Below are 26,871 nucleotides of genomic sequence, written 5' to 3' on the forward strand. Positions count from 1 at the left end.
AAACAAGACAATTAATGGTTTCAAGTAGCCTAGTTTTGAAGATAGCCATTCGAAGGCATTCAAACATAGACATATATTATACTACAAATGTTATTAATTAGTTTGAAGCCCTCAATACTAATCCTTATGAACATATTTTGCAATTATTGTTTCCAATATTTTAATATAAGCTAAAAAGTATACAATTTATAAGTCGTGAAGAGATGGCGAATGGTTTCCAAAAGGCCATTTGAGACGTCCCTCAGGCAGATTCAAACAACTGCTTTATCCAAAGGCTCTAAAGAATATTGATATAATAATTACTAGCGACCTGTGATTACCTTAACAAATGCAATGAATACAAATTATAATAATATAAATATTTCTAATGTTATTAACAATTCCGAAATTTGTACAAGTTCTTTCATTAAAATAAATATTTCGTTTTTCCCTGTTCTTGAAAACATTAATTCAAAACAATTTTTAAATAACATTTGTGTGGAAAAGGTTACTATAACGTAATTGACGTTCTTAATTATAACACAGATTGAATGGAACGACCGCCCTCCATTTAATGGTACGGTAATTCAAAAATATTAAAAAAACAAGTTTTTTGCACCCGAACTGTCAAACTGTGCGTCAATAATTTATCTCAGCGGAAAAACAACGTGACACGATATATATATATATATATGAATATAGTCTTTGTTTGCGGCTCCTTCAAGCCTAAACCGCTGATCGTATCGACATGAAACTACCACCATTCGATGCGAAACTTATCCTAGATGGTTTATGGCTACTTATTTTTCGATCTTTCCTTTTAAAATTCGCACAGCGAAGCGGGCGGGTAAGGTTAGTTTTTATATATACAGATATTGTATATACATTTAAGTTACTAAAATACTTTGAAAATCCTGATTCCTGCCATCGAATTACACCTTCGCACCACATGCCACAAATTAAGATATCATCACCACCATATTATGGATGTGTGGCGGTCCTCCACAGTGCGATTTTCAAGGAACTTTTTTTCCAGGTACAATCAAGGTCAAGGACCTTCCTTGTGCGGTCATTCCGGGACAAAACGACATGGGTACCTACAAAACAAGCGCGTACACCTTTCTAAAAGGTCAGCAGCGCTCCTGTGGTTCCTCTGGTTCTTCCGTACGCTCGTTTGTCCCCCTCTTCCACAAAAAAATCACTAAATATAACTAAAACATAACTTGTGGTATTACTAAAGAGAACCCAGAAACGAACAGTAAACTATGTTATTAATAATCGCGAAGTAAAGTTAGTCCAACTTAGTTTAACGTTAGTAAAACTTTTCTTATCTTTGTCACTACAGAATTACATGACAGAGAGAAGTAATTTTAAACCTGGAGTAAGTTTACACGGTGTTTATTGATAAGACAGTTAGTATATACAAACTGCAATATTGCTCGAGGATCATGCATCGTTTGTTCTTAAAAAGTATTTTCAATTAACATATACGAATCATTAGTGTGATCCTCCACTAATTAATCATTTAGCCAGGCATCTCGCTCCAGACTGTTCAAACAAAAGAAACATTTAATCATTCACCACATACATCGACACCAGTATCCCAGAGGAGCGTATGACGCCATCTCACCAAAAATATTATACCTCAACTTAGATTTATGTGCCGCGGTTGTCACATGTACAGATTTTTATGCCCTGTTTAGACCGGCTTAGTAACTTATACTTACTACTTGATAATAAAAATGAAGTATTCATGATGTTCGATTAGTTGACAAGTAATTTGGTGTGAAGACGTGTGTGTAAGTAATATGTACTAGGTTTTATATCAATACTTGTTTTATATACACTTTGAGCCATTACTGTATTTATTTAATTTTGGTGTATCTAATCCTTTCATTTATTTATTAACAAAAGGCTTTCCAATTATATTTTGAATGAATGCACAAAGAATCGTTCTACATGATTTTCCCAAAATTACTAAATATCTAATTGTGTTTGTGTGTATAATAAGTTACCGAGTAGCATTAAAAATTTAAATTCTAGATTATTTAAGAATAAGCTATATAGTTGGCTAAATGCTTATAATTTTTATAGTGTTAAGAAATTCATGGATAAGCAATTCTGATATTCATAATATTAAGTTAAATATTTGCATAGTAGGAATAGTGCCAGCAAATCATACAAGCTCATTATTATAATATTTTAACACCATTTTATACTATGTTTTTTGCGAAGAAATATATTATTATTATAAAACTAATATGATTTTACATATAATATTCATATCTCGAACTTATAGGTATGCACAGCATTATATTGTGAATGATAAAAAAAATTGTATTAGATCAAAATTATATAAGAGTATTCAACTACGACGTTATTAATATTGAATTCATTTTTAAAATGTTGCAATAAGTTGAATGGGCGACTCCATTTTTCATAATCGAACAAGTACTGGCTGATATGTTTATTTAATTAAAAGCAATATACTTTTTGATAAACGGACAGTCAAAATTTTTATTCTTCATCATAACATTTACTACAATATACATTTCTAGCTTACACTTACTCACTTATTTAAACAAATGTCCAATAAACAAGGTAATAAAGGAATACAATAGTAGAATTTGTTATGTAACATTTTAACTCGAACACAATGCACTTGTAGGGAGTAAATTATCGCCAACCTTTAAGCTGGCTGTGACTCTAGCTACTAACAAATAAAACAGCATTTAAACACACTAGTTTGTAACACATTGTACGATAATGTCGTGCTACTAATATCTTTTTCTAATACGAACGTGTAAACGGAAATTTGTTGTCTTCACTTAACAGCTTAGTATTAAGCATAAGTTCTTGCAGGCGTGTGAATGGTTCACAAGCTGCTGTTCGTAATATTCTAACATCTCAGACAAAGGAGTTTTGTACAGAAACCGTGATGTCATACTGAGAGTCGAACATGGCTTTTAATTAATAGACCCACTTTACGGCTTGTAATTTCGGCGCGTTTCAAAGAAAAATAAGAAACATTCGTGTCAGCGATGTTTATGGACCGTTCTTTATTGAGAACCGAACCTATTATTACCGAGAATGAATTCTTTGTGCGAAGTACCAACTAGGTCAACTACTCAGAGCTGTCGACGGTTTCAATAAAATATGTTTTTACGAAATGATCCAATTAAGGAATTTCAGAGTAGCGTTCATATTTTATAGAATTGGAAGATCTGGATATTAAAACATCATATTAATAATAATAGGCTTAGAAAAAGTTCCTTAGCAAGTTTATTAAAATTGGGCATTATTTCGCGGAAATCCATAATTGTTATCGAGTGTAAATTCCACTAAGTTTTGTCTTTAATCAATTCTACACGTGTTTCACCTCTACACGATATATCCTCAGGAGATGTTGACTCGCCAAATTCTGGCAACAGACTACATAGTTTCTTAGCATTACATGAATTAATAATTTGTTCGATGACTTTTTGCCATCTTGTAAGTAGTAATATAATCCCGTTGCTCCAGAAATTTTGAGACTTCTAAGGAACTGAAAATTTAAACTACCTAAAGAACTTGAAGAACCTGAAATGACTGGAGAACTATGGGTTAGGGTTATATGACGGATGCTAAAACAGCTCCTAGCGAAATTCTCTCGATTTTTGCTTTCTTTTGCACCGTTTGTTTCCGGAGAAACAAGAATTAAAAGGGATGAATTTTGATATAATAAGTGCCTTTTAATGCGTTTTGCTGAGTGGCTAACGTTGTATGTGGTCTGGCGTTACCGTGATGAAAGAATACTACCTAAGCATTGGTTAATTCAGGCCATTGGCTCTAAACTTCTTGCTTTATCTCATCAGCTGCAGGCAGTAGACACCCGATGGTTCTGGCAGTAAAAACTCATAATGAGAAATGTCCTTCCAATCCCACAATACACACAGAAAGGTGCGAGTTAACTCGGAATCTGCCTCACTGTGACCTCTGACCGGCCTTTGACCAAGACTAATCACTACGAATCTTAAGATTTATTCACTCCAATTTCCAACGAAAATTGCGTGTCATTTAGAGCAGGCCAAGTCTTCTAAAACTGATCATAGTTAGTAGTCTAAGGGGTTCAGAAGTATATTTAACACGATCGAAGATAGTGTCTTGACACATTTTTCCTGAAATGGTCACTCAATTTTTTTTCACAAAAGTAAAAAAATAAAGCTGTGACTGCTAGATAAGATACCCCCTACTAAACCACGACTGACTGTCTTACGAATTTTCGATCAGGTCACGTGTCACAGTTAAACATTTTATACCCATCTCAAGAAAAGTGCTCAAGGCCGCTAAATATATTTTCACTTCAAAAAGCTATAAAAGAAATGAAACTGATGAAGGAGTTATTGCATTTCTGAATAAATATCTGCATTGAAGTTGAAATGTGTGTTATTTATTAAATTCAATTTCATTGTTAGATTATTTGATAGTCTGTAGTATTTGTATAAGTACATTATCGTTTGCCAAATGAGAAAACTCAAATATACACACATACTCGCATTTGTAAATGTCATTTTAACTTAGTAATCTTATACTGTGTGTTAACATAATTAAGTGTCTGGCTTTGTGCCTGAGATAAAATGATTACCTTTGTCTCTTCAACTCTGAGATCGAAACAACATTAAGGAATTAGTCCTTGTGTTATTGTAACGAAATTTAACAAAGCGTTCATCGTAAAATAACAACAATGTATGAGGCGTGATAAATCTCAAACATAACATTTACTCAAGCTTCCATGGCTTATCTCAAATCTACGTTGAAATCAAAAGGAAGATATGTCTGAGCATATTTCTATCAAGATTGTGAACTTAAATCGTGTCGCACGTATTAAAAATGAGCTGGTATTATATTGCGCGGCAGATTTGAATTTCAATTTGGTGGGATAATGTTAGATTTTATCTCAATTAACTATGTGTGTATGAGGCGTGGCGTTTTAAATTCGGTGGACCGAATTGATTTATGTAACGTACATGGTGTCGTGTTACATGATTAATTGTAAAACTTGATTGCAAACAATGAAGTAGTGTATAACTATCAACATGTGTGTATATGTACTGGCTGGCTTGTTGATACAAGAGCTGGTCCAGTGAGCAATAAAATTTATTTGACTAAGCGTTATCTCTACAAAGATGAGTTTTAATCAACCTTATATTATTTTTCTTATATAAATAGTTATATGATATTTATTCAAACAAAACAAATATAACTATATTTACAATACTATGATTACATTAAATTTCAACTGTCATTACGGGGAAGTGTACCAAGAATACTGGCGGCATGATCCGTTGACTGAAATATCTGCCAGCGTTTAGATTTCCCGGAGCTCTATTGAGGCGTGTAGATAGTTCTTTGTACATTCTCCCCGTCTCTGGGCCCCACGGGCCAAGTGTCTCTCTCGAAATTTTCATCTTATTGGCTTTGCGAGAGTTTTGCACGTGGATCTCCTTCCGTACTGGGAGAAGCATACAGGACGATGACTATGGTTGCTTCTAGGACTCTATACCTTTGAAAACTCATGTACCCTAATGCTACATGCATGAATTTATTGTGTACTTTGTATCTAAATTATTGTTATTTCGTGAAAAATAAATGAATGAAATTTTTATTGCTCTAAGAAATCTCTTCCAGGTAACCTTAAGATGTATCCGATTTTATCTATAACTTGACATAATACCATAAATTAATGTACTTTAGTATATTTATACATAAACACACACACATGCACACACATACATATAGATGTATATAGAACATACACTTGTACTGTTAGAAATTCGCACAAAAGAGAAGAAAAAAATATCGGATTTAACAACGACGAAAATAAAAATACAGAGTTAAAATGGTATAATTGTTGTACTTATTAAACTTCACTAAACGACTTATTTCCAGAAATAGCTTTTTATTAATTTTTTGAATGCATTGATCGTCTGAATTTTTCTTATACATAGGTAGAGAATTCCACAGTCTGATATGCTTAACAGCAAATTTATGTGAGAAAAAGAAGGTAGTGTGATGAAATTTATTTATTATTTTCTATAACTTAAATTTCTTCAATTTTGTAATCTAGTTGTTTGCTACTAAGTGTAACTTAAGTGTAAATTTAAATATTAAGTGTACTTGGTGAAACTTTTTAAGGAGACATCCTTATGTCCATATTTCTATTTTCACTATATCTATTTTATGTTTTAAGATGTATCTGTATTTGTTTCGAAATAAATAAATAAAATATACACAAAATTCGGTTAGCTTCAGACTGCAGTTTGAGCTTATGAGAATCACCCAAATAAACAAATCTTTCTTTAAATACTGAGAGAGTTTTTGGGTTAAAAAAGAAATGTGTGTATGAGGTGTGAAGATAAAGAATAAGTGTTCCGGTGAAATCGAATCGGAAGCCCCTTGAGCCTTGTCCGAAATTCAGACACGTGATAATATTTGCGTTACCCAAATATGAACCTATTTGCAAAATTTTGAAGACGTTCAAAATTGTTAAGTTGCTCGTAAGTAAGAAATAGATAGCTAGTATCTGCAATTTAAAGATTAAAGAGTGGAGGAGATTGGGCTAGCAACGTTTTGGTGGGAATAAGTAAAAAAATTACAAAGTATACGTACGCTACCCGCGGCTACAATATTCTTTTTACTGAGATTTTTAATTTATGTGTTAGATAAGGTGTGATCAATTTTTATTCGCAAGTTTTTTACCGGCTTACTAATAAGTAAAATGACGTTATTTACGAAAATTGAGGACGATTCGACCAATTAGTGTAAGATATACCTAGAAGATGAACTGCAAGTAACTATTGCCAATAACGAGTGTCTTCTGTGGATTTAAGCGATGAATATGAGTGAGCGTAAATGTGTAGATAACCATTATACAAATGGTAGAGGGAAGAAAGTTTTAAAGATATAGAAATAATGACATTAGCAATTTTTTTTCATTTAAATACTTTTCCATTATATCAAAAATTATTTATTATCATATTAAGTATTGTAAATAAATAAGTATGGTTTTGTTTCCGAATAATTATATATTATTCCATAACTATATTATAATTTATATTTGCCATTAAAAATGGGACGTGACCAACCTACAGCTTCATTTTTCCCCTTCACATAAAAAAATAACTATTTGATCAGTTTTACTGTTGTAAGTGGTAACTGTCACCTACCTTATTCTACTATAATAGTATTATATCTCTTTTAACATTTAATTAAATAAAAAAATGATTGTTTATTGTAGGATTTTTTAAGTATATCGTACGTTGGCCGACTGGAATGTACCAGTTATTGGTCTACGTTATAAAATTTAAAATTTGTAACAACTATAGCTGTAAATGTTTCTTGCAAATAAAGAACTTTGACTTTGTACTATTTCAAAGACAAGTTTATGTAAGCAGAAGTGTCAATTAAGCATAATATAATCAAAATATCCTTAAAAAACGAACTCTCTAAAATGATTCTTGGGACGAGCTGAAACCCATTTAGATTTACGAAATAAATCACATAGTTCGTCGAACTCTCAACTCGGGTACAGTCGATGTAAATTAAATCGAGTGGCTCGATTGTTCGGGACACTCTTAACATCCTCTGAACGAGCTTTTTACTTTCCTAACAAGTTCGCGAAAGTCTCAAGCGTTTGTCTGTTACAACGGACTCTGAAATCTTCTTGAGAAGTTTTCCACGTGTTTGCAAGACGTGTGGCTACAGTCGTAATAATGTAATACATTTGAGAGTTCATTCAACATTTATCTTTATAATGTTAAGTACAGATTTAGCAAAATCTGTTATATCCTATTATGGCACTCCAAAATGCAGATGAGAATATATTTAATCTGGCCATAAATATTGTTACAATTAAAAATAAACAAAATATTACATTAAAATTTGGAACCTGTCATTTTTATATGATTGTTCATTGAGTTTTCTCATTTTGGCGCCAATGCAATACATTTGTACAATACAATATTAAAATGGGGTGGGGTGATAAACAGAACCGAATCGCTGTGATTGCACTACACAAAGCAGGTATGAAGCCAAATGCAATTTTTAAACATCTCCATACGCTTGGTATTAGTAAAATATTTGTGTACCGGGGTATTAACAGGTACAATGAGAGCTCCTCTGTTTGTGACAGAAAAAGATCTGCCCGCCCACGTAGTGTTCGTTCGAAAAAGGTGGTCAAAGCAGTAAGGGAAAGAATACGAAGAAATCCTGTCCGAAAGCAAAAGACCGACTCAGTGAGGGTTTGGTGGCTATTAGCTATGAAGGAGTCACTGAGCCATACTTTTGTGAAAAAGTATCCAAACAACAATCCACAAGTGTATCAATATACCATTCTTGAGAAGTCAGTGAAGCCCTAAAGGGCATTGTTAAAACAAAACCACGTTCAATAACCAAGAATAGTCCTTCCGGCGGCAGGTCATAAAGCTCGGTGTACGCAGTCTTGGTTGGAAACGAACGTTCCGGACTTCATCAGAGCTGAAGATTGGCCGTCGTCTAGTCTCAATCTTAATCCACTAGACTATGATTTATGGTGAGTTTTAGAGAGTACGGCTTACTCTAAACGCCATGATAATTGGGAGTCCCTAACCAATTCATACGATTGGCAGTGAAGAATTTTCCCATGGAAAGAGTGCGTGCTTCTATAACTTGCCTCAACGTATAAAGGACCGTATTGCAGCCAATGGAGACCACTTCGAATAAGCTTTTTGTATTTTAAATTGCTTTATATTTATGTATTAAACTAACATACTGTTAAAGTAATAAATGTTATTTGCAATAGAATTTTTTTTTCTTTGTTTCAGTGTTTATGGCAAGACTAGGCACATTACGCTACAGGGTTTTGCCAAATTCTTTGAAAATGAGATTGCAGTTTAGTTACTTACTGGCTTTCACTGACTTGTCTCTTTTTGATGGAAGAGAAGTGGTGTTAAGTGATCACCGCCGCCCATATTCTCTTGAAACACCAGAGGAATTTTAGCAAGGTGTACACGTTTTTTTAAGGTACCCATATCGTATCATCCTGAAAACACGCTTTCACAGCTTGGTTGTACGTGGAAGAAAGTTCCTTGAAAACCACACTGTTGCCTTCGACCTGAGAGACAGAAATAACAATATAATTGCTATAGTACACACCTCTTTATGGTGAATTTCGAAACATCTATCATCAATAATTTGCAATCTATTCAATGAATGCTTCAGCTTCGGCGAGTATAGATAATTTAATTAATTCGATGCTAATTCTTGAAAAAAGAATATAACATGAATGTAATACAATAATTATAAGTGTTATAACAGTGCCAATCAAAAGTGGTAAGTCATAAATATTACTTGGGAAGAAAACCCAAGGAGCAATAAAATATATCAAAAAACTTTGAAAATTATTTTAATTTTTTTAAATTGTGATCACCTTTGCATATTTTATCACACATTACGTATTTAAATGTTAACCTAATCATTAATTTTAAAGAATAGGTATTTTTGTTTATTCAATTACATATATTTTCAGCCTATTACAGCACTGTGAACGACAAACTTTACCAGAGTATTATTGTTCGAGTAACTTGGGTGTAAAGCTATCTTATAAACTTTCTGTGAAATCGAATTAAAGATGTTCAGTCCAAAGGCGCCTGGAGCAAAAGCAATCTTTTAAATATTTGCTTTTATAGTGAATCTAGCAGACAGTTAATTTAAATGCAATTTAAATTAAACGACAAACACAGTTGTTTAAAAGATTTTCTATTTATAATTTAAATAGTTAACGCAGACTTGGACCCTTTGGTTAAACTTTTATTTTATTTAATCTGTACTTAAATAATTTATAGGTTTAGATTAGAGCCTCTTGCTGCTAGACATCATCATCATAAGCCGGAAGTCGTCCACTGCTGGAAAAAGGCCTCCCCCAAAGATCGCCATGACGATCAGTCTTGCGTTGCCCTCATCCAACTTATTCCTTGACCAGATCGTCAGTCCATCTTGTGAGGGCCATACTTACACTGAGTCTTCCTTTGTTCACCATTCGAGGAATTTATTGTATCAGTAACCATCTGTCCTGTGCCTATGTGCCCTGCCCATTGCCGCTTCCGTTTCGCAAACATTTGGGCTATGTTAGTAACTTTGATTTGTATTCTTTTACTTTTTTAATTCCAACTAATATAGAGTTAATTGATTGAAAAGATCTTTAAATAAGGCTATATTATTATATTTAACAATTCACTGTTCTTATAACTAAAGAAGCGATTACAGTGTTATTACTCATCGTATACAGTCCCAATTATTGTAAAAAGTTTTTAAGCATGTTGAAACAGTCGACAATAAACTTGACGACATAACCCCAAGAAAGTAAAATATAAATCTTCTCATCTGCAGTCTTTCATAACAGTATAAGATCAGGGACAATATTTGCATGAGAAGAAACGAACTTCGTGTGTGGGCTCGTAACGATATTCGGCGATTTAAAAGTTTTCTAAGAGTGCAGAGATTTTATTTGAGATAAAAGAGAGAGGTATGCTAAATGTAATTGCGTCTACATAGCCAGCTTTCTAGAATGTTTTGGCTATTATAACTTATTGTATGTTGTTGTATGTATTTATTTTTTCGTCTAAAGACGTATAATATCCTAGCGTGTGAACAGTTCAATAAAATATGTTTTTACGAAATGATCCAATTAAGGAATTTCAGAGTAGCGTTCATATTTTATAGAATTGGAAGATCTGGATATTAAAACATCATATTAATAATAATAGGCTTAGAAAAAGTTCCTTAGCAAGTTTATTAAAATTGGGCATTATTTCGCGGAAATCCATAATTGTTATCGAGTGTAAATTCCACTAAGTTTTGTCTTTAATCAATTCTACACGTGTTTCACCTCTACACGATATATCCTCAGGAGATGTTGACTCGCCAAATTCTGGCAACAGACTACATAGTTTCTTAGCATTACATGAATTAATAATTTGTTCGATGACTTTTTGCCATCTTGTAAGTAGTAATATAATCCCGTTGCTCCAGAAATTTTGAGACTTCTAAGGAACTGAAAATTTAAACTACCTAAAGAACTTGAAGAACCTGAAATGACTGGAGAACTATGGGTTAGGGTTATATGACGGATGCTAAAACAGCTCCTAGCGAAATTCTCTCGATTTTTGCTTTCTTTTGCACCGTTTGTTTCCGGAGAAACAAGAATTAAAAGGGATGAATTTTGATATAATAAGTGCCTTTTAATGCGTTTTGCTGAGTGGCTAACGTTGTATGTGGTCTGGCGTTACCGTGATGAAAGAATACTACCTAAGCATTGGTTAATTCAGGCCATTGGCTCTAAACTTCTTGCTTTATCTCATCAGCTGCAGGCAGTAGACACCCGATGGTTCTGGCAGTAAAAACTCATAATGAGAAATGTCCTTCCAATCCCACAATACACACAGAAAGGTGCGAGTTAACTCGGAATCTGCCTCACTGTGACCTCTGACCGGCCTTTGACCAAGACTAATCACTACGAATCTTAAGATTTATTCACTCCAATTTCCAACGAAAATTGCGTGTCATTTAGAGCAGGCCAAGTCTTCTAAAACTGATCATAGTTAGTAGTCTAAGGGGTTCAGAAGTATATTTAACACGATCGAAGATAGTGTCTTGACACATTTTTCCTGAAATGGTCACTCAATTTTTTTTCACAAAAGTAAAAAAATAAAGCTGTGACTGCTAGATAAGATACCCCCTACTAAACCACGACTGACTGTCTTACGAATTTTCGATCAGGTCACGTGTCACAGTTAAACATTTTATACCCATCTCAAGAAAAGTGCTCAAGGCCGCTAAATATATTTTCACTTCAAAAAGCTATAAAAGAAATGAAACTGATGAAGGAGTTATTGCATTTCTGAATAAATATCTGCATTGAAGTTGAAATGTGTGTTATTTATTAAATTCAATTTCATTGTTAGATTATTTGATAGTCTGTAGTATTTGTATAAGTACATTATCGTTTGCCAAATGAGAAAACTCAAATATACACACATACTCGCATTTGTAAATGTCATTTTAACTTAGTAATCTTATACTGTGTGTTAACATAATTAAGTGTCTGGCTTTGTGCCTGAGATAAAATGATTACCTTTGTCTCTTCAACTCTGAGATCGAAACAACATTAAGGAATTAGTCCTTGTGTTATTGTAACGAAATTTAACAAAGCGTTCATCGTAAAATAGCAACAATGTATGAGGCGTGATAAATCTCAAACATAACATTTACTCAAGCTTCCATGGCTTATCTCAAATCTACGTTGAAATCAAAAGGAAGATATGTCTGAGCATATTTCTATCAAGATTGTGAACTTAAATCGTGTCGCACGTATTAAAAATGAGCTGGTATTATATTGCGCGGCAGATTTGAATTTCAATTTGGTGGGATAATGTTAGATTTTATCTCAATTAACTATGTGTGTATGAGGCGTGGCGTTTTAAATTCGGTGGACCGAATTGATTTATGTAACGTACATGGTGTCGTGTTACATGATTAATTGTAAAACTTGATTGCAAACAATGAAGTAGTGTATAACTATCAACATGTGTGTATATGTACTGGCTGGCTTGTTGATACAAGAGCTGGTCCAGTGAGCAATAAAATTTATTTGACTAAGCGTTATCTCTACAAAGATGAGTTTTAATCAACCTTATATTATTTTTCTTATATAAATAGTTATATGATATTTATTCAAACAAAACAAATATAACTATATTTACAATACTATGATTACATTAAATTTCAACTGTCATTACGGGGAAGTGTACCAAGAATACTGGCGGCATGATCCGTTGACTGAAATATCTGCCAGCGTTTAGATTTCCCGGAGCTCTATTGAGGCGTGTAGATAGTTCTTTGTACATTCTCCCCGTCTCTGGGCCCCACGGGCCAAGTGTCTCTCTCGAAATTTTCATCTTATTGGCTTTGCGAGAGTTTTGCACGTGGATCTCCTTCCGTACTGGGAGAAGCATACAGGACGATGACTATGGTTGCTTCTAGGACTCTATACCTTTGAAAACTCATGTACCCTAATGCTACATGCATGAATTTATTGTGTACTTTGTATCTAAATTATTGTTATTTCGTGAAAAATAAATGAATGAAATTTTTATTGCTCTAAGAAATCTCTTCCAGGTAACCTTAAGATGTATCCGATTTTATCTATAACTTGACATAATACCATAAATTAATGTACTTTAGTATATTTATACATAAACACACACACATGCACACACATACATATAGATGTATATAGAACATACACTTGTACTGTTAGAAATTCGCACAAAAGAGAAGAAAAAAATATCGGATTTAACAACGACGAAAATAAAAATACAGAGTTAAAATGGTATAATTGTTGTACTTATTAAACTTCACTAAACGACTTATTTCCAGAAATAGCTTTTTATTAATTTTTTGAATGCATTGATCGTCTGAATTTTTCTTATACATAGGTAGAGAATTCCACAGTCTGATATGCTTAACAGCAAATTTATGTGAGAAAAAGAAGGTAGTGTGATGAAATTTATTTATTATTTTCTATAACTTAAATTTCTTCAATTTTGTAATCTAGTTGTTTGCTACTAAGTGTAACTTAAGTGTAAATTTAAATATTAAGTGTACTTGGTGAAACTTTTTAAGGAGACATCCTTATGTCCATATTTCTATTTTCACTATATCTATTTTATGTTTTAAGATGTATCTGTATTTGTTTCGAAATAAATAAATAAAATATACACAAAATTCGGTTAGCTTCAGACTGCAGTTTGAGCTTATGAGAATCACCCAAATAAACAAATCTTTCTTTAAATACTGAGAGAGTTTTTGGGTTAAAAAAGAAATGTGTGTATGAGGTGTGAAGATAAAGAATAAGTGTTCCGGTGAAATCGAATCGGAAGCCCCTTGAGCCTTGTCCGAAATTCAGACACGTGATAATATTTGCGTTACCCAAATATGAACCTATTTGCAAAATTTTGAAGACGTTCAAAATTGTTAAGTTGCTCGTAAGTAAGAAATAGATAGCTAGTATCTGCAATTTAAAGATTAAAGAGTGGAGGAGATTGGGCTAGCAACGTTTTGGTGGGAATAAGTAAAAAAATTACAAAGTATACGTACGCTACCCGCGGCTACAATATTCTTTTTACTGAGATTTTTAATTTATGTGTTAGATAAGGTGTGATCAATTTTTATTCGCAAGTTTTTTACCGGCTTACTAATAAGTAAAATGACGTTATTTACGAAAATTGAGGACGATTCGACCAATTAGTGTAAGATATACCTAGAAGATGAACTGCAAGTAACTATTGCCAATAACGAGTGTCTTCTGTGGATTTAAGCGATGAATATGAGTGAGCGTAAATGTGTAGATAACCATTATACAAATGGTAGAGGGAAGAAAGTTTTAAAGATATAGAAATAATGACATTAGCAATTTTTTTTCATTTAAATACTTTTCCATTATATCAAAAATTATTTATTATCATATTAAGTATTGTAAATAAATAAGTATGGTTTTGTTTCCGAATAATTATATATTATTCCATAACTATATTATAATTTATATTTGCCATTAAAAATGGGACGTGACCAACCTACAGCTTCATTTTTCCCCTTCACATAAAAAAATAACTATTTGATCAGTTTTACTGTTGTAAGTGGTAACTGTCACCTACCTTATTCTACTATAATAGTATTATATCTCTTTTAACATTTAATTAAATAAAAAAATGATTGTTTATTGTAGGATTTTTTAAGTATATCGTACGTTGGCCGACTGGAATGTACCAGTTATTGGTCTACGTTATAAAATTTAAAATTTGTAACAACTATAGCTGTAAATGTTTCTTGCAAATAAAGAACTTTGACTTTGTACTATTTCAAAGACAAGTTTATGTAAGCAGAAGTGTCAATTAAGCATAATATAATCAAAATATCCTTAAAAAACGAACTCTCTAAAATGATTCTTGGGACGAGCTGAAACCCATTTAGATTTACGAAATAAATCACATAGTTCGTCGAACTCTCAACTCGGGTACAGTCGATGTAAATTAAATCGAGTGGCTCGATTGTTCGGGACACTCTTAACATCCTCTGAACGAGCTTTTTACTTTCCTAACAAGTTCGCGAAAGTCTCAAGCGTTTGTCTGTTACAACGGACTCTGAAATCTTCTTGAGAAGTTTTCCACGTGTTTGCAAGACGTGTGGCTACAGTCGTAATAATGTAATACATTTGAGAGTTCATTCAACATTTATCTTTATAATGTTAAGTACAGATTTAGCAAAATCTGTTATATCCTATTATGGCACTCCAAAATGCAGATGAGAATATATTTAATCTGGCCATAAATATTGTTACAATTAAAAATAAACAAAATATTACATTAAAATTTGGAACCTGTCATTTTTATATGATTGTTCATTGAGTTTTCTCATTTTGGCGCCAATGCAATACATTTGTACAATACAATATTAAAATGGGGTGGGGTGATAAACAGAACCGAATCGCTGTGATTGCACTACACAAAGCAGGTATGAAGCCAAATGCAATTTTTAAACATCTCCATACGCTTGGTATTAGTAAAATATTTGTGTACCGGGGTATTAACAGGTACAATGAGAGCTCCTCTGTTTGTGACAGAAAAAGATCTGCCCGCCCACGTAGTGTTCGTTCGAAAAAGGTGGTCAAAGCAGTAAGGGAAAGAATACGAAGAAATCCTGTCCGAAAGCAAAAGACCGACTCAGTGAGGGTTTGGTGGCTATTAGCTATGAAGGAGTCACTGAGCCATACTTTTGTGAAAAAGTATCCAAACAACAATCCACAAGTGTATCAATATACCATTCTTGAGAAGTCAGTGAAGCCCTAAAGGGCATTGTTAAAACAAAACCACGTTCAATAACCAAGAATAGTCCTTCCGGCGGCAGGTCATAAAGCTCGGTGTACGCAGTCTTGGTTGGAAACGAACGTTCCGGACTTCATCAGAGCTGAAGATTGGCCGTCGTCTAGTCTCAATCTTAATCCACTAGACTATGATTTATGGTGAGTTTTAGAGAGTACGGCTTACTCTAAACGCCATGATAATTGGGAGTCCCTAACCAATTCATACGATTGGCAGTGAAGAATTTTCCCATGGAAAGAGTGCGTGCTTCTATAACTTGCCTCAACGTATAAAGGACCGTATTGCAGCCAATGGAGACCACTTCGAATAAGCTTTTTGTATTTTAAATTGCTTTATATTTATGTATTAAACTAACATACTGTTAAAGTAATAAATGTTATTTGCAATAGAATTTTTTTTTCTTTGTTTCAGTGTTTATGGCAAGACTAGGCACATTACGCTACAGGGTTTTGCCAAATTCTTTGAAAATGAGATTGCAGTTTAGTTACTTACTGGCTTTCACTGACTTGTCTCTTTTTGATGGAAGAGAAGTGGTGTTAAGTGATCACCGCCGCCCATATTCTCTTGAAACACCAGAGGAATTTTAGCAAGGTGTACACGTTTTTTTAAGGTACCCATATCGTATCATCCTGAAAACACGCTTTCACAGCTTGGTTGTACGTGGAAGAAAGTTCCTTGAAAACCACACTGTTGCCTTCGACCTGAGAGACAGAAATAACAATATAATTGCTATAGTACACACCTCTTTATGGTGAATTTCGAAACATCTATCATCAATAATTTGCAATCTATTCAATGAATGCTTCAGCTTCGGCGAGTATAGATAATTTAATTAATTCGATGCTAATTCTTGAAAAAAGAATATAACATGAATGTAATACAATAATTATAAGTGTTATAACAGTGCCAATCAAAAGTGGTAAGTCATAAATATTACTTGGGAAGAAAACCCAAGGAGCAATAAAATATATCAAAAAACTTTGAAAATTATTTTAATTTTTTTAAATTGTGATCACCTTTGCATATTTTATCACACATTACGTATTTAAATGTTAACCTAATCATTAATTTTAAAGAATAGGTATTTTTGTTTATTCAATTACATATATTTTCAGCCTATTACAGCACTGTGAACGACAAACTTTACCAGAGTATTATTGTTCGAGTAACTTGGGTGTAAAGCTATCTTATAAACTTTCTGTGAAATCGAATTAAAGATGTTCAGTCCAAAGGCGCCTGGAGCAAAAGCAATCTTTTAAATATTTGCTTTTATAGTGAATCTAGCAGACAGTTAATTTAAATGCAATTTAAATTAAACGACAAACACAGTTGTTTAAAAGATTTTCTATTTATAATTTAAATAGTTAACGCAGACTTGGACCCTTTGGTTAAACTTTTATTTTATTTAATCTGTACTTAAATAATTTATAGGTTTAGATTAGAGCCTCTTGCTGCTAGACATCATCATCATAAGCCGGAAGTCGTCCACTGCTGGAAAAAGGCCTCCCCCAAAGATCGCCATGACGATCAGTCTTGCGTTGCCCTCATCCAACTTATTCCTTGACCAGATCGTCAGTCCATCTTGTGAGGGCCATACTTACACTGAGTCTTCCTTTGTTCACCATTCGAGGAATTTATTGTATCAGTAACCATCTGTCCTGTGCCTATGTGCCCTGCCCATTGCCGCTTCCGTTTCGCAAACATTTGGGCTATGTTAGTAACTTTGATTTGTATTCTTTTACTTTTTTAATTCCAACTAATATAGAGTTAATTGATTGAAAAGATCTTTAAATAAGGCTATATTATTATATTTAACAATTCACTGTTCTTATAACTAAAGAAGCGATTACAGTGTTATTACTCATCGTATACAGTCCCAATTATTGTAAAAAGTTTTTAAGCATGTTGAAACAGTCGACAATAAACTTGACGACATAACCCCAAGAAAGTAAAATATAAATCTTCTCATCTGCAGTCTTTCATAACAGTATAAGATCAGGGACAATATTTGCATGAGAAGAAACGAACTTCGTGTGTGGGCTCGTAACGATATTCGGCGATTTAAAAGTTTTCTAAGAGTGCAGAGATTTTATTTGAGATAAAAGAGAGAGGTATGCTAAATGTAATTGCGTCTACATAGCCAGCTTTCTAGAATGTTTTGGCTATTATAACTTATTGTATGTTGTTGTATGTATTTATTTTTTCGTCTAAAGACGTATAATATCCTAGCGTGTGAACAGTTCAATAAAATATGTTTTTACGAAATGATCCAATTAAGGAATTTCAGAGTAGCGTTCATATTTTATAGAATTGGAAGATCTGGATATTAAAACATCATATTAATAATAATAGGCTTAGAAAAAGTTCCTTAGCAAGTTTATTAAAATTGGGCATTATTTCGCGGAAATCCATAATTGTTATCGAGTGTAAATTCCACTAAGTTTTGTCTTTAATCAATTCTACACGTGTTTCACCTCTACACGATATATCCTCAGGAGATGTTGACTCGCCAAATTCTGGCAACAGACTACATAGTTTCTTAGCATTACATGAATTAATAATTTGTTCGATGACTTTTTGCCATCTTGTAAGTAGTAATATAATCCCGTTGCTCCAGAAATTTTGAGACTTCTAAGGAACTGAAAATTTAAACTACCTAAAGAACTTGAAGAACCTGAAATGACTGGAGAACTATGGGTTAGGGTTATATGACGGATGCTAAAACAGCTCCTAGCGAAATTCTCTCGATTTTTGCTTTCTTTTGCACCGTTTGTTTCCGGAGAAACAAGAATTAAAAGGGATGAATTTTGATATAATAAGTGCCTTTTAATGCGTTTTGCTGAGTGGCTAACGTTGTATGTGGTCTGGCGTTACCGTGATGAAAGAATACTACCTAAGCATTGGTTAATTCAGGCCATTGGCTCTAAACTTCTTGCTTTATCTCATCAGCTGCAGGCAGTAGACACCCGATGGTTCTGGCAGTAAAAACTCATAATGAGAAATGTCCTTCCAATCCCACAATACACACAGAAAGGTGCGAGTTAACTCGGAATCTGCCTCACTGTGACCTCTGACCGGCCTTTGACCAAGACTAATCACTACGAATCTTAAGATTTATTCACTCCAATTTCCAACGAAAATTGCGTGTCATTTAGAGCAGGCCAAGTCTTCTAAAACTGATCATAGTTAGTAGTCTAAGGGGTTCAGAAGTATATTTAACACGATCGAAGATAGTGTCTTGACACATTTTTCCTGAAATGGTCACTCAATTTTTTTTCACAAAAGTAAAAAAATAAAGCTGTGACTGCTAGATAAGATACCCCCTACTAAACCACGACTGACTGTCTTACGAATTTTCGATCAGGTCACGTGTCACAGTTAAACATTTTATACCCATCTCAAGAAAAGTGCTCAAGGCCGCTAAATATATTTTCACTTCAAAAAGCTATAAAAGAAATGAAACTGATGAAGGAGTTATTGCATTTCTGAATAAATATCTGCATTGAAGTTGAAATGTGTGTTATTTATTAAATTCAATTTCATTGTTAGATTATTTGATAGTCTGTAGTATTTGTATAAGTACATTATCGTTTGCCAAATGAGAAAACTCAAATATACACACATACTCGCATTTGTAAATGTCATTTTAACTTAGTAATCTTATACTGTGTGTTAACATAATTAAGTGTCTGGCTTTGTGCCTGAGATAAAATGATTACCTTTGTCTCTTCAACTCTGAGATCGAAACAACATTAAGGAATTAGTCCTTGTGTTATTGTAACGAAATTTAACAAAGCGTTCATCGTAAAATAGCAACAATGTATGAGGCGTGATAAATCTCAAACATAACATTTACTCAAGCTTCCATGGCTTATCTCAAATCTACGTTGAAATCAAAAGGAAGATATGTCTGAGCATATTTCTATCAAGATTGTGAACTTAAATCGTGTCGCACGTATTAAAAATGAGCTGGTATTATATTGCGCGGCAGATTTGAATTTCAATTTGGTGGGATAATGTTAGATTTTATCTCAATTAACTATGTGTGTATGAGGCGTGGCGTTTTAAATTCGGTGGACCGAATTGATTTATGTAACGTACATGGTGTCGTGTTACATGATTAATTGTAAAACTTGATTGCAAACAATGAAGTAGTGTATAACTATCAACATGTGTGTATATGTACTGGCTGGCTTGTTGATACAAGAGCTGGTCCAGTGAGCAATAAAATTTATTTGACTAAGCGTTATCTCTACAAAGATGAGTTTTAATCAACCTTATATTATTTTTCTTATATAAATAGTTATATGATATTTATTCAAACAAAACAAATATAACTATATTTACAATACTATGATTACATTAAATTTCAACTGTCATTACGGGGAAGTGTACCAAGAATACTGGCGGCATGATCCGTTGACTGAAATATCTGCCAGCGTTTAGATTTCCCGGAGCTCTATTGAGGCGTGTAGATAGTTCTTTGTACATTCTCCCCGTCTCTGGGCCCCACGGGCCAAGTGTCTCTCTCGAAATTTTCATCTTATTGGCTTTGCGAGAGTTTTGCACGTGGATCTCCTTCCGTACTGGGAGAAGCATACAGGACGATGACTATGGTTGCTTCTAGGACTCTATACCTTTGAAAACTCATGTACCCTAATGCTACATGCATGAATTTATTGTGTACTTTGTATCTAAATTATTGTTATTTCGTGAAAAATAAATGAATGAAATTTTTATTGCTCTAAGAAATCTCTTCCAGGTAACCTTAAGATGTATCCGATTTTATCTATAACTTGACATAATACCATAAATTAATGTACTTTAGTATATTTATACATAAACACACACACATGCACACACATACATATAGATGTATATAGAACATACACTTGTACTGTTAGAAATTCGCACAAAAGAGAAGAAAAAAATATCGGATTTAACAACGACGAAAATAAAAATACAGAGTTAAAATGGTATAATTGTTGTACTTATTAAACTTCACTAAACGACTTATTTCCAGAAATAGCTTTTTATTAATTTTTTGAATGCATTGATCGTCTGAATTTTTCTTATACATAGGTAGAGAATTCCACAGTCTGATATGCTTAACAGCAAATTTATGTGAGAAAAAGAAGGTAGTGTGATGAAATTTATTTATTATTTTCTATAACTTAAATTTCTTCAATTTTGTAATCTAGTTGTTTGCTACTAAGTGTAACTTAAGTGTAAATTTAAATATTAAGTGTACTTGGTGAAACTTTTTAAGGAGACATCCTTATGTCCATATTTCTATTTTCACTATATCTATTTTATGTTTTAAGATGTATCTGTATTTGTTTCGAAATAAATAAATAAAATATACACAAAATTCGGTTAGCTTCAGACTGCAGTTTGAGCTTATGAGAATCACCCAAATAAACAAATCTTTCTTTAAATACTGAGAGAGTTTTTGGGTTAAAAAAGAAATGTGTGTATGAGGTGTGAAGATAAAGAATAAGTGTTCCGGTGAAATCGAATCGGAAGCCCCTTGAGCCTTGTCCGAAATTCAGACACGTGATAATATTTGCGTTACCCAAATATGAACCTATTTGCAAAATTTTGAAGACGTTCAAAATTGTTAAGTTGCTCGTAAGTAAGAAATAGATAGCTAGTATCTGCAATTTAAAGATTAAAGAGTGGAGGAGATTGGGCTAGCAACGTTTTGGTGGGAATAAGTAAAAAAATTACAAAGTATACGTACGCTACCCGCGGCTACAATATTCTTTTTACTGAGATTTTTAATTTATGTGTTAGATAAGGTGTGATCAATTTTTATTCGCAAGTTTTTTACCGGCTTACTAATAAGTAAAATGACGTTATTTACGAAAATTGAGGACGATTCGACCAATTAGTGTAAGATATACCTAGAAGATGAACTGCAAGTAACTATTGCCAATAACGAGTGTCTTCTGTGGATTTAAGCGATGAATATGAGTGAGCGTAAATGTGTAGATAACCATTATACAAATGGTAGAGGGAAGAAAGTTTTAAAGATATAGAAATAATGACATTAGCAATTTTTTTTCATTTAAATACTTTTCCATTATATCAAAAATTATTTATTATCATATTAAGTATTGTAAATAAATAAGTATGGTTTTGTTTCCGAATAATTATATATTATTCCATAACTATATTATAATTTATATTTGCCATTAAAAATGGGACGTGACCAACCTACAGCTTCATTTTTCCCCTTCACATAAAAAAATAACTATTTGATCAGTTTTACTGTTGTAAGTGGTAACTGTCACCTACCTTATTCTACTATAATAGTATTATATCTCTTTTAACATTTAATTAAATAAAAAAATGATTGTTTATTGTAGGATTTTTTAAGTATATCGTACGTTGGCCGACTGGAATGTACCAGTTATTGGTCTACGTTATAAAATTTAAAATTTGTAACAACTATAGCTGTAAATGTTTCTTGCAAATAAAGAACTTTGACTTTGTACTATTTCAAAGACAAGTTTATGTAAGCAGAAGTGTCAATTAAGCATAATATAATCAAAATATCCTTAAAAAACGAACTCTCTAAAATGATTCTTGGGACGAGCTGAAACCCATTTAGATTTACGAAATAAATCACATAGTTCGTCGAACTCTCAACTCGGGTACAGTCGATGTAAATTAAATCGAGTGGCTCGATTGTTCGGGACACTCTTAACATCCTCTGAACGAGCTTTTTACTTTCCTAACAAGTTCGCGAAAGTCTCAAGCGTTTGTCTGTTACAACGGACTCTGAAATCTTCTTGAGAAGTTTTCCACGTGTTTGCAAGACGTGTGGCTACAGTCGTAATAATGTAATACATTTGAGAGTTCATTCAACATTTATCTTTATAATGTTAAGTACAGATTTAGCAAAATCTGTTATATCCTATTATGGCACTCCAAAATGCAGATGAGAATATATTTAATCTGGCCATAAATATTGTTACAATTAAAAATAAACAAAATATTACATTAAAATTTGGAACCTGTCATTTTTATATGATTGTTCATTGAGTTTTCTCATTTTGGCGCCAATGCAATACATTTGTACAATACAATATTAAAATGGGGTGGGGTGATAAACAGAACCGAATCGCTGTGATTGCACTACACAAAGCAGGTATGAAGCCAAATGCAATTTTTAAACATCTCCATACGCTTGGTATTAGTAAAATATTTGTGTACCGGGGTATTAACAGGTACAATGAGAGCTCCTCTGTTTGTGACAGAAAAAGATCTGGCCGCCCACGTAGTGTTCGTTCGAAAAAGGTGGTCAAAGCAGTAAGGGAAAGAATACGAAGAAATCCTGTCCGAAAGCAAAAGACCGACTCAGTGAGGGTTTGGTGGCTATTAGCTATGAAGGAGTCACTGAGCCATACTTTTGTGAAAAAGTATCCAAACAACAATCCACAAGTGTATCAATATACCATTCTTGAGAAGTCAGTGAAGCCCTAAAGGGCATTGTTAAAACAAAACCACGTTCAATAACCAAGAATAGTCCTTCCGGCGGCAGGTCATAAAGCTCGGTGTACGCAGTCTTGGTTGGAAACGAACGTTCCGGACTTCATCAGAGCTGAAGATTGGCCGTCGTCTAGTCTCAATCTTAATCCACTAGACTATGATTTATGGTGAGTTTTAGAGAGTACGGCTTACTCTAAACGCCATGATAATTGGGAGTCCCTAACCAATTCATACGATTGGCAGTGAAGAATTTTCCCATGGAAAGAGTGCGTGCTTCTATAACTTGCCTCAACGTATAAAGGACCGTATTGCAGCCAATGGAGACCACTTCGAATAAGCTTTTTGTATTTTAAATTGCTTTATATTTATGTATTAAACTAACATACTGTTAAAGTAATAAATGTTATTTGCAATAGAATTTTTTTTTCTTTGTTTCAGTGTTTATGGCAAGACTAGGCACATTACGCTACAGGGTTTTGCCAAATTCTTTGAAAATGAGATTGCAGTTTAGTTACTTACTGGCTTTCACTGACTTGTCTCTTTTTGATGGAAGAGAAGTGGTGTTAAGTGATCACCGCCGCCCATATTCTCTTGAAACACCAGAGGAATTTTAGCAAGGTGTACACGTTTTTTTAAGGTACCCATATCGTATCATCCTGAAAACACGCTTTCACAGCTTGGTTGTACGTGGAAGAAAGTTCCTTGAAAACCACACTGTTGCCTTCGACCTGAGAGACAGAAATAACAATATAATTGCTATAGTACACACCTCTTTATGGTGAATTTCGAAACATCTATCATCAATAATTTGCAATCTATTCAATGAATGCTTCAGCTTCGGCGAGTATAGATAATTTAATTAATTCGATGCTAATTCTTGAAAAAAGAATATAACATGAATGTAATACAATAATTATAAGTGTTATAACAGTGCCAATCAAAAGTGGTAAGTCATAAATATTACTTGGGAAGAAAACCCAAGGAGCAATAAAATATATCAAAAAACTTTGAAAATTATTTTAATTTTTTTAAATTGTGATCACCTTTGCATATTTTATCACACATTACGTATTTAAATGTTAACCTAATCATTAATTTTAAAGAATAGGTATTTTTGTTTATTCAATTACATATATTTTCAGCCTATTACAGCACTGTGAACGACAAACTTTACCAGAGTATTATTGTTCGAGTAACTTGGGTGTAAAGCTATCTTATAAACTTTCTGTGAAATCGAATTAAAGATGTTCAGTCCAAAGGCGCCTGGAGCAAAAGCAATCTTTTAAATATTTGCTTTTATAGTGAATCTAGCAGACAGTTAATTTAAATGCAATTTAAATTAAACGACAAACACAGTTGTTTAAAAGATTTTCTATTTATAATTTAAATAGTTAACGCAGACTTGGACCCTTTGGTTAAACTTTTATTTTATTTAATCTGTACTTAAATAATTTATAGGTTTAGATTAGAGCCTCTTGCTGCTAGACATCATCATCATAAGCCGGAAGTCGTCCACTGCTGGAAAAAGGCCTCCCCCAAAGATCGCCATGACGATCAGTCTTGCGTTGCCCTCATCCAACTTATTCCTTGACCAGATCGTCAGTCCATCTTGTGAGGGCCATACTTACACTGAGTCTTCCTTTGTTCACCATTCGAGGAATTTATTGTATCAGTAACCATCTGTCCTGTGCCTATGTGCCCTGCCCATTGCCGCTTCCGTTTCGCAAACATTTGGGCTATGTTAGTAACTTTGATTTGTATTCTTTTACTTTTTTAATTCCAACTAATATAGAGTTAATTGATTGAAAAGATCTTTAAATAAGGCTATATTATTATATTTAACAATTCACTGTTCTTATAACTAAAGAAGCGATTACAGTGTTATTACTCATCGTATACAGTCCCAATTATTGTAAAAAGTTTTTAAGCATGTTGAAACAGTCGACAATAAACTTGACGACATAACCCCAAGAAAGTAAAATATAAATCTTCTCATCTGCAGTCTTTCATAACAGTATAAGATCAGGGACAATATTTGCATGAGAAGAAACGAACTTCGTGTGTGGGCTCGTAACGATATTCGGCGATTTAAAAGTTTTCTAAGAGTGCAGAGATTTTATTTGAGATAAAAGAGAGAGGTATGCTAAATGTAATTGCGTCTACATAGCCAGCTTTCTAGAATGTTTTGGCTATTATAACTTATTGTATGTTGTTGTATGTATTTATTTTTTCGTCTAAAGACGTATAATATCCTAGCGTGTGAACAGGGGCGTGTATTGGTTTTCTAGAAGGTAGGCACTGTAGATACAACTGTACAGACAGTTCTGGGTTTGAAGTCTAAAAATTAATGTTGTTTGTGTTTCGCATATAGTTTCCGACCCATTTGGTCAATCTAATACTTTAGTTTAATGAGTGGATGTTCAATAGGCACTATTGAATACAATACTGTTGTATTGAATTAATAGAAGTTTGGTTAAAGAATAATGGAACTTGAACTAAAACAAAGTTCAACACTAGTGCTATATTAATTACTAGCAGTTGCCCGCGACGTCGTCCGCGCATTATTTACTACGCGAAGGGCAATTATCGACAAAAGTCCTACTGGTAGTAAAAACCGCACTTCATACTTCAAACCTAAAAAGGTCGCAATTTAAATTTTTTTTGGGATAAAAAGAGCTGACAGTTCTATTTTTTCCAAACTTCCCCGTAAACAAATTTCAATTTACATATTGTTATAAGCCTCCACGTAGGTACAACTGGTCGTGAAAGCAACAACTTCTGAGATGTACATCGGCTGTTTTCAAAGATTGACTCTGGCTTTATTACTATAATAAGATTATCGAGTTGCATAATTTCTTAACCAGAAATTATTGCTATGTTTAAATTGCAATTGGTAATCTGATGGTATGGAGAAACAAAAAAAAATTACAGTCCTATTTTTTTAAAACAACCCTGTAAACAACATTTTTTGTTCTTCTTTCGGGTTGAATAAAATTCTAGTGAACTGACTCTGGAGCACGCCACATACAACTGCCCAGGCAAGAAACAATCATTTCTGAGATCTATTCCCGCTAGTTTGAAAATTTGGCCCTGTGTTTTAGCATAGTTTAACCGGAAATTGCAGACGTTTCAATTCAAATTGGTTATCCGATGGTATTAACGGAATCGTAGGGATAAAGACTAATTCCCCTTGATTGACGCCAGTAAAAATGGTGGCTTCGATCACATGGTTATGCAAGGTCTGACCTGAAGTCTTTTTCCAATGCAAAGTTTTTGTGGAGGGCTTAGATTGCGCATTAAAATAATTGGAGCGCCAACTTTGAGGCTCAAGAGCGTGAAGAAAATCTACAGGATAGTGCACAGCATCATCGACGTCCAATACAGTGTCTAAAGATTCACATTTTATTTGAACTAACTAAAAATTATTAATACTATTGGCTGA

Source organism: Leptidea sinapis, chromosome 7 (assembly GCF_905404315.1).
Source record: "Leptidea sinapis chromosome 7, ilLepSina1.1, whole genome shotgun sequence".
In the NCBI taxonomy this organism is placed as follows: domain Eukaryota; kingdom Metazoa; phylum Arthropoda; class Insecta; order Lepidoptera; family Pieridae; genus Leptidea; species Leptidea sinapis.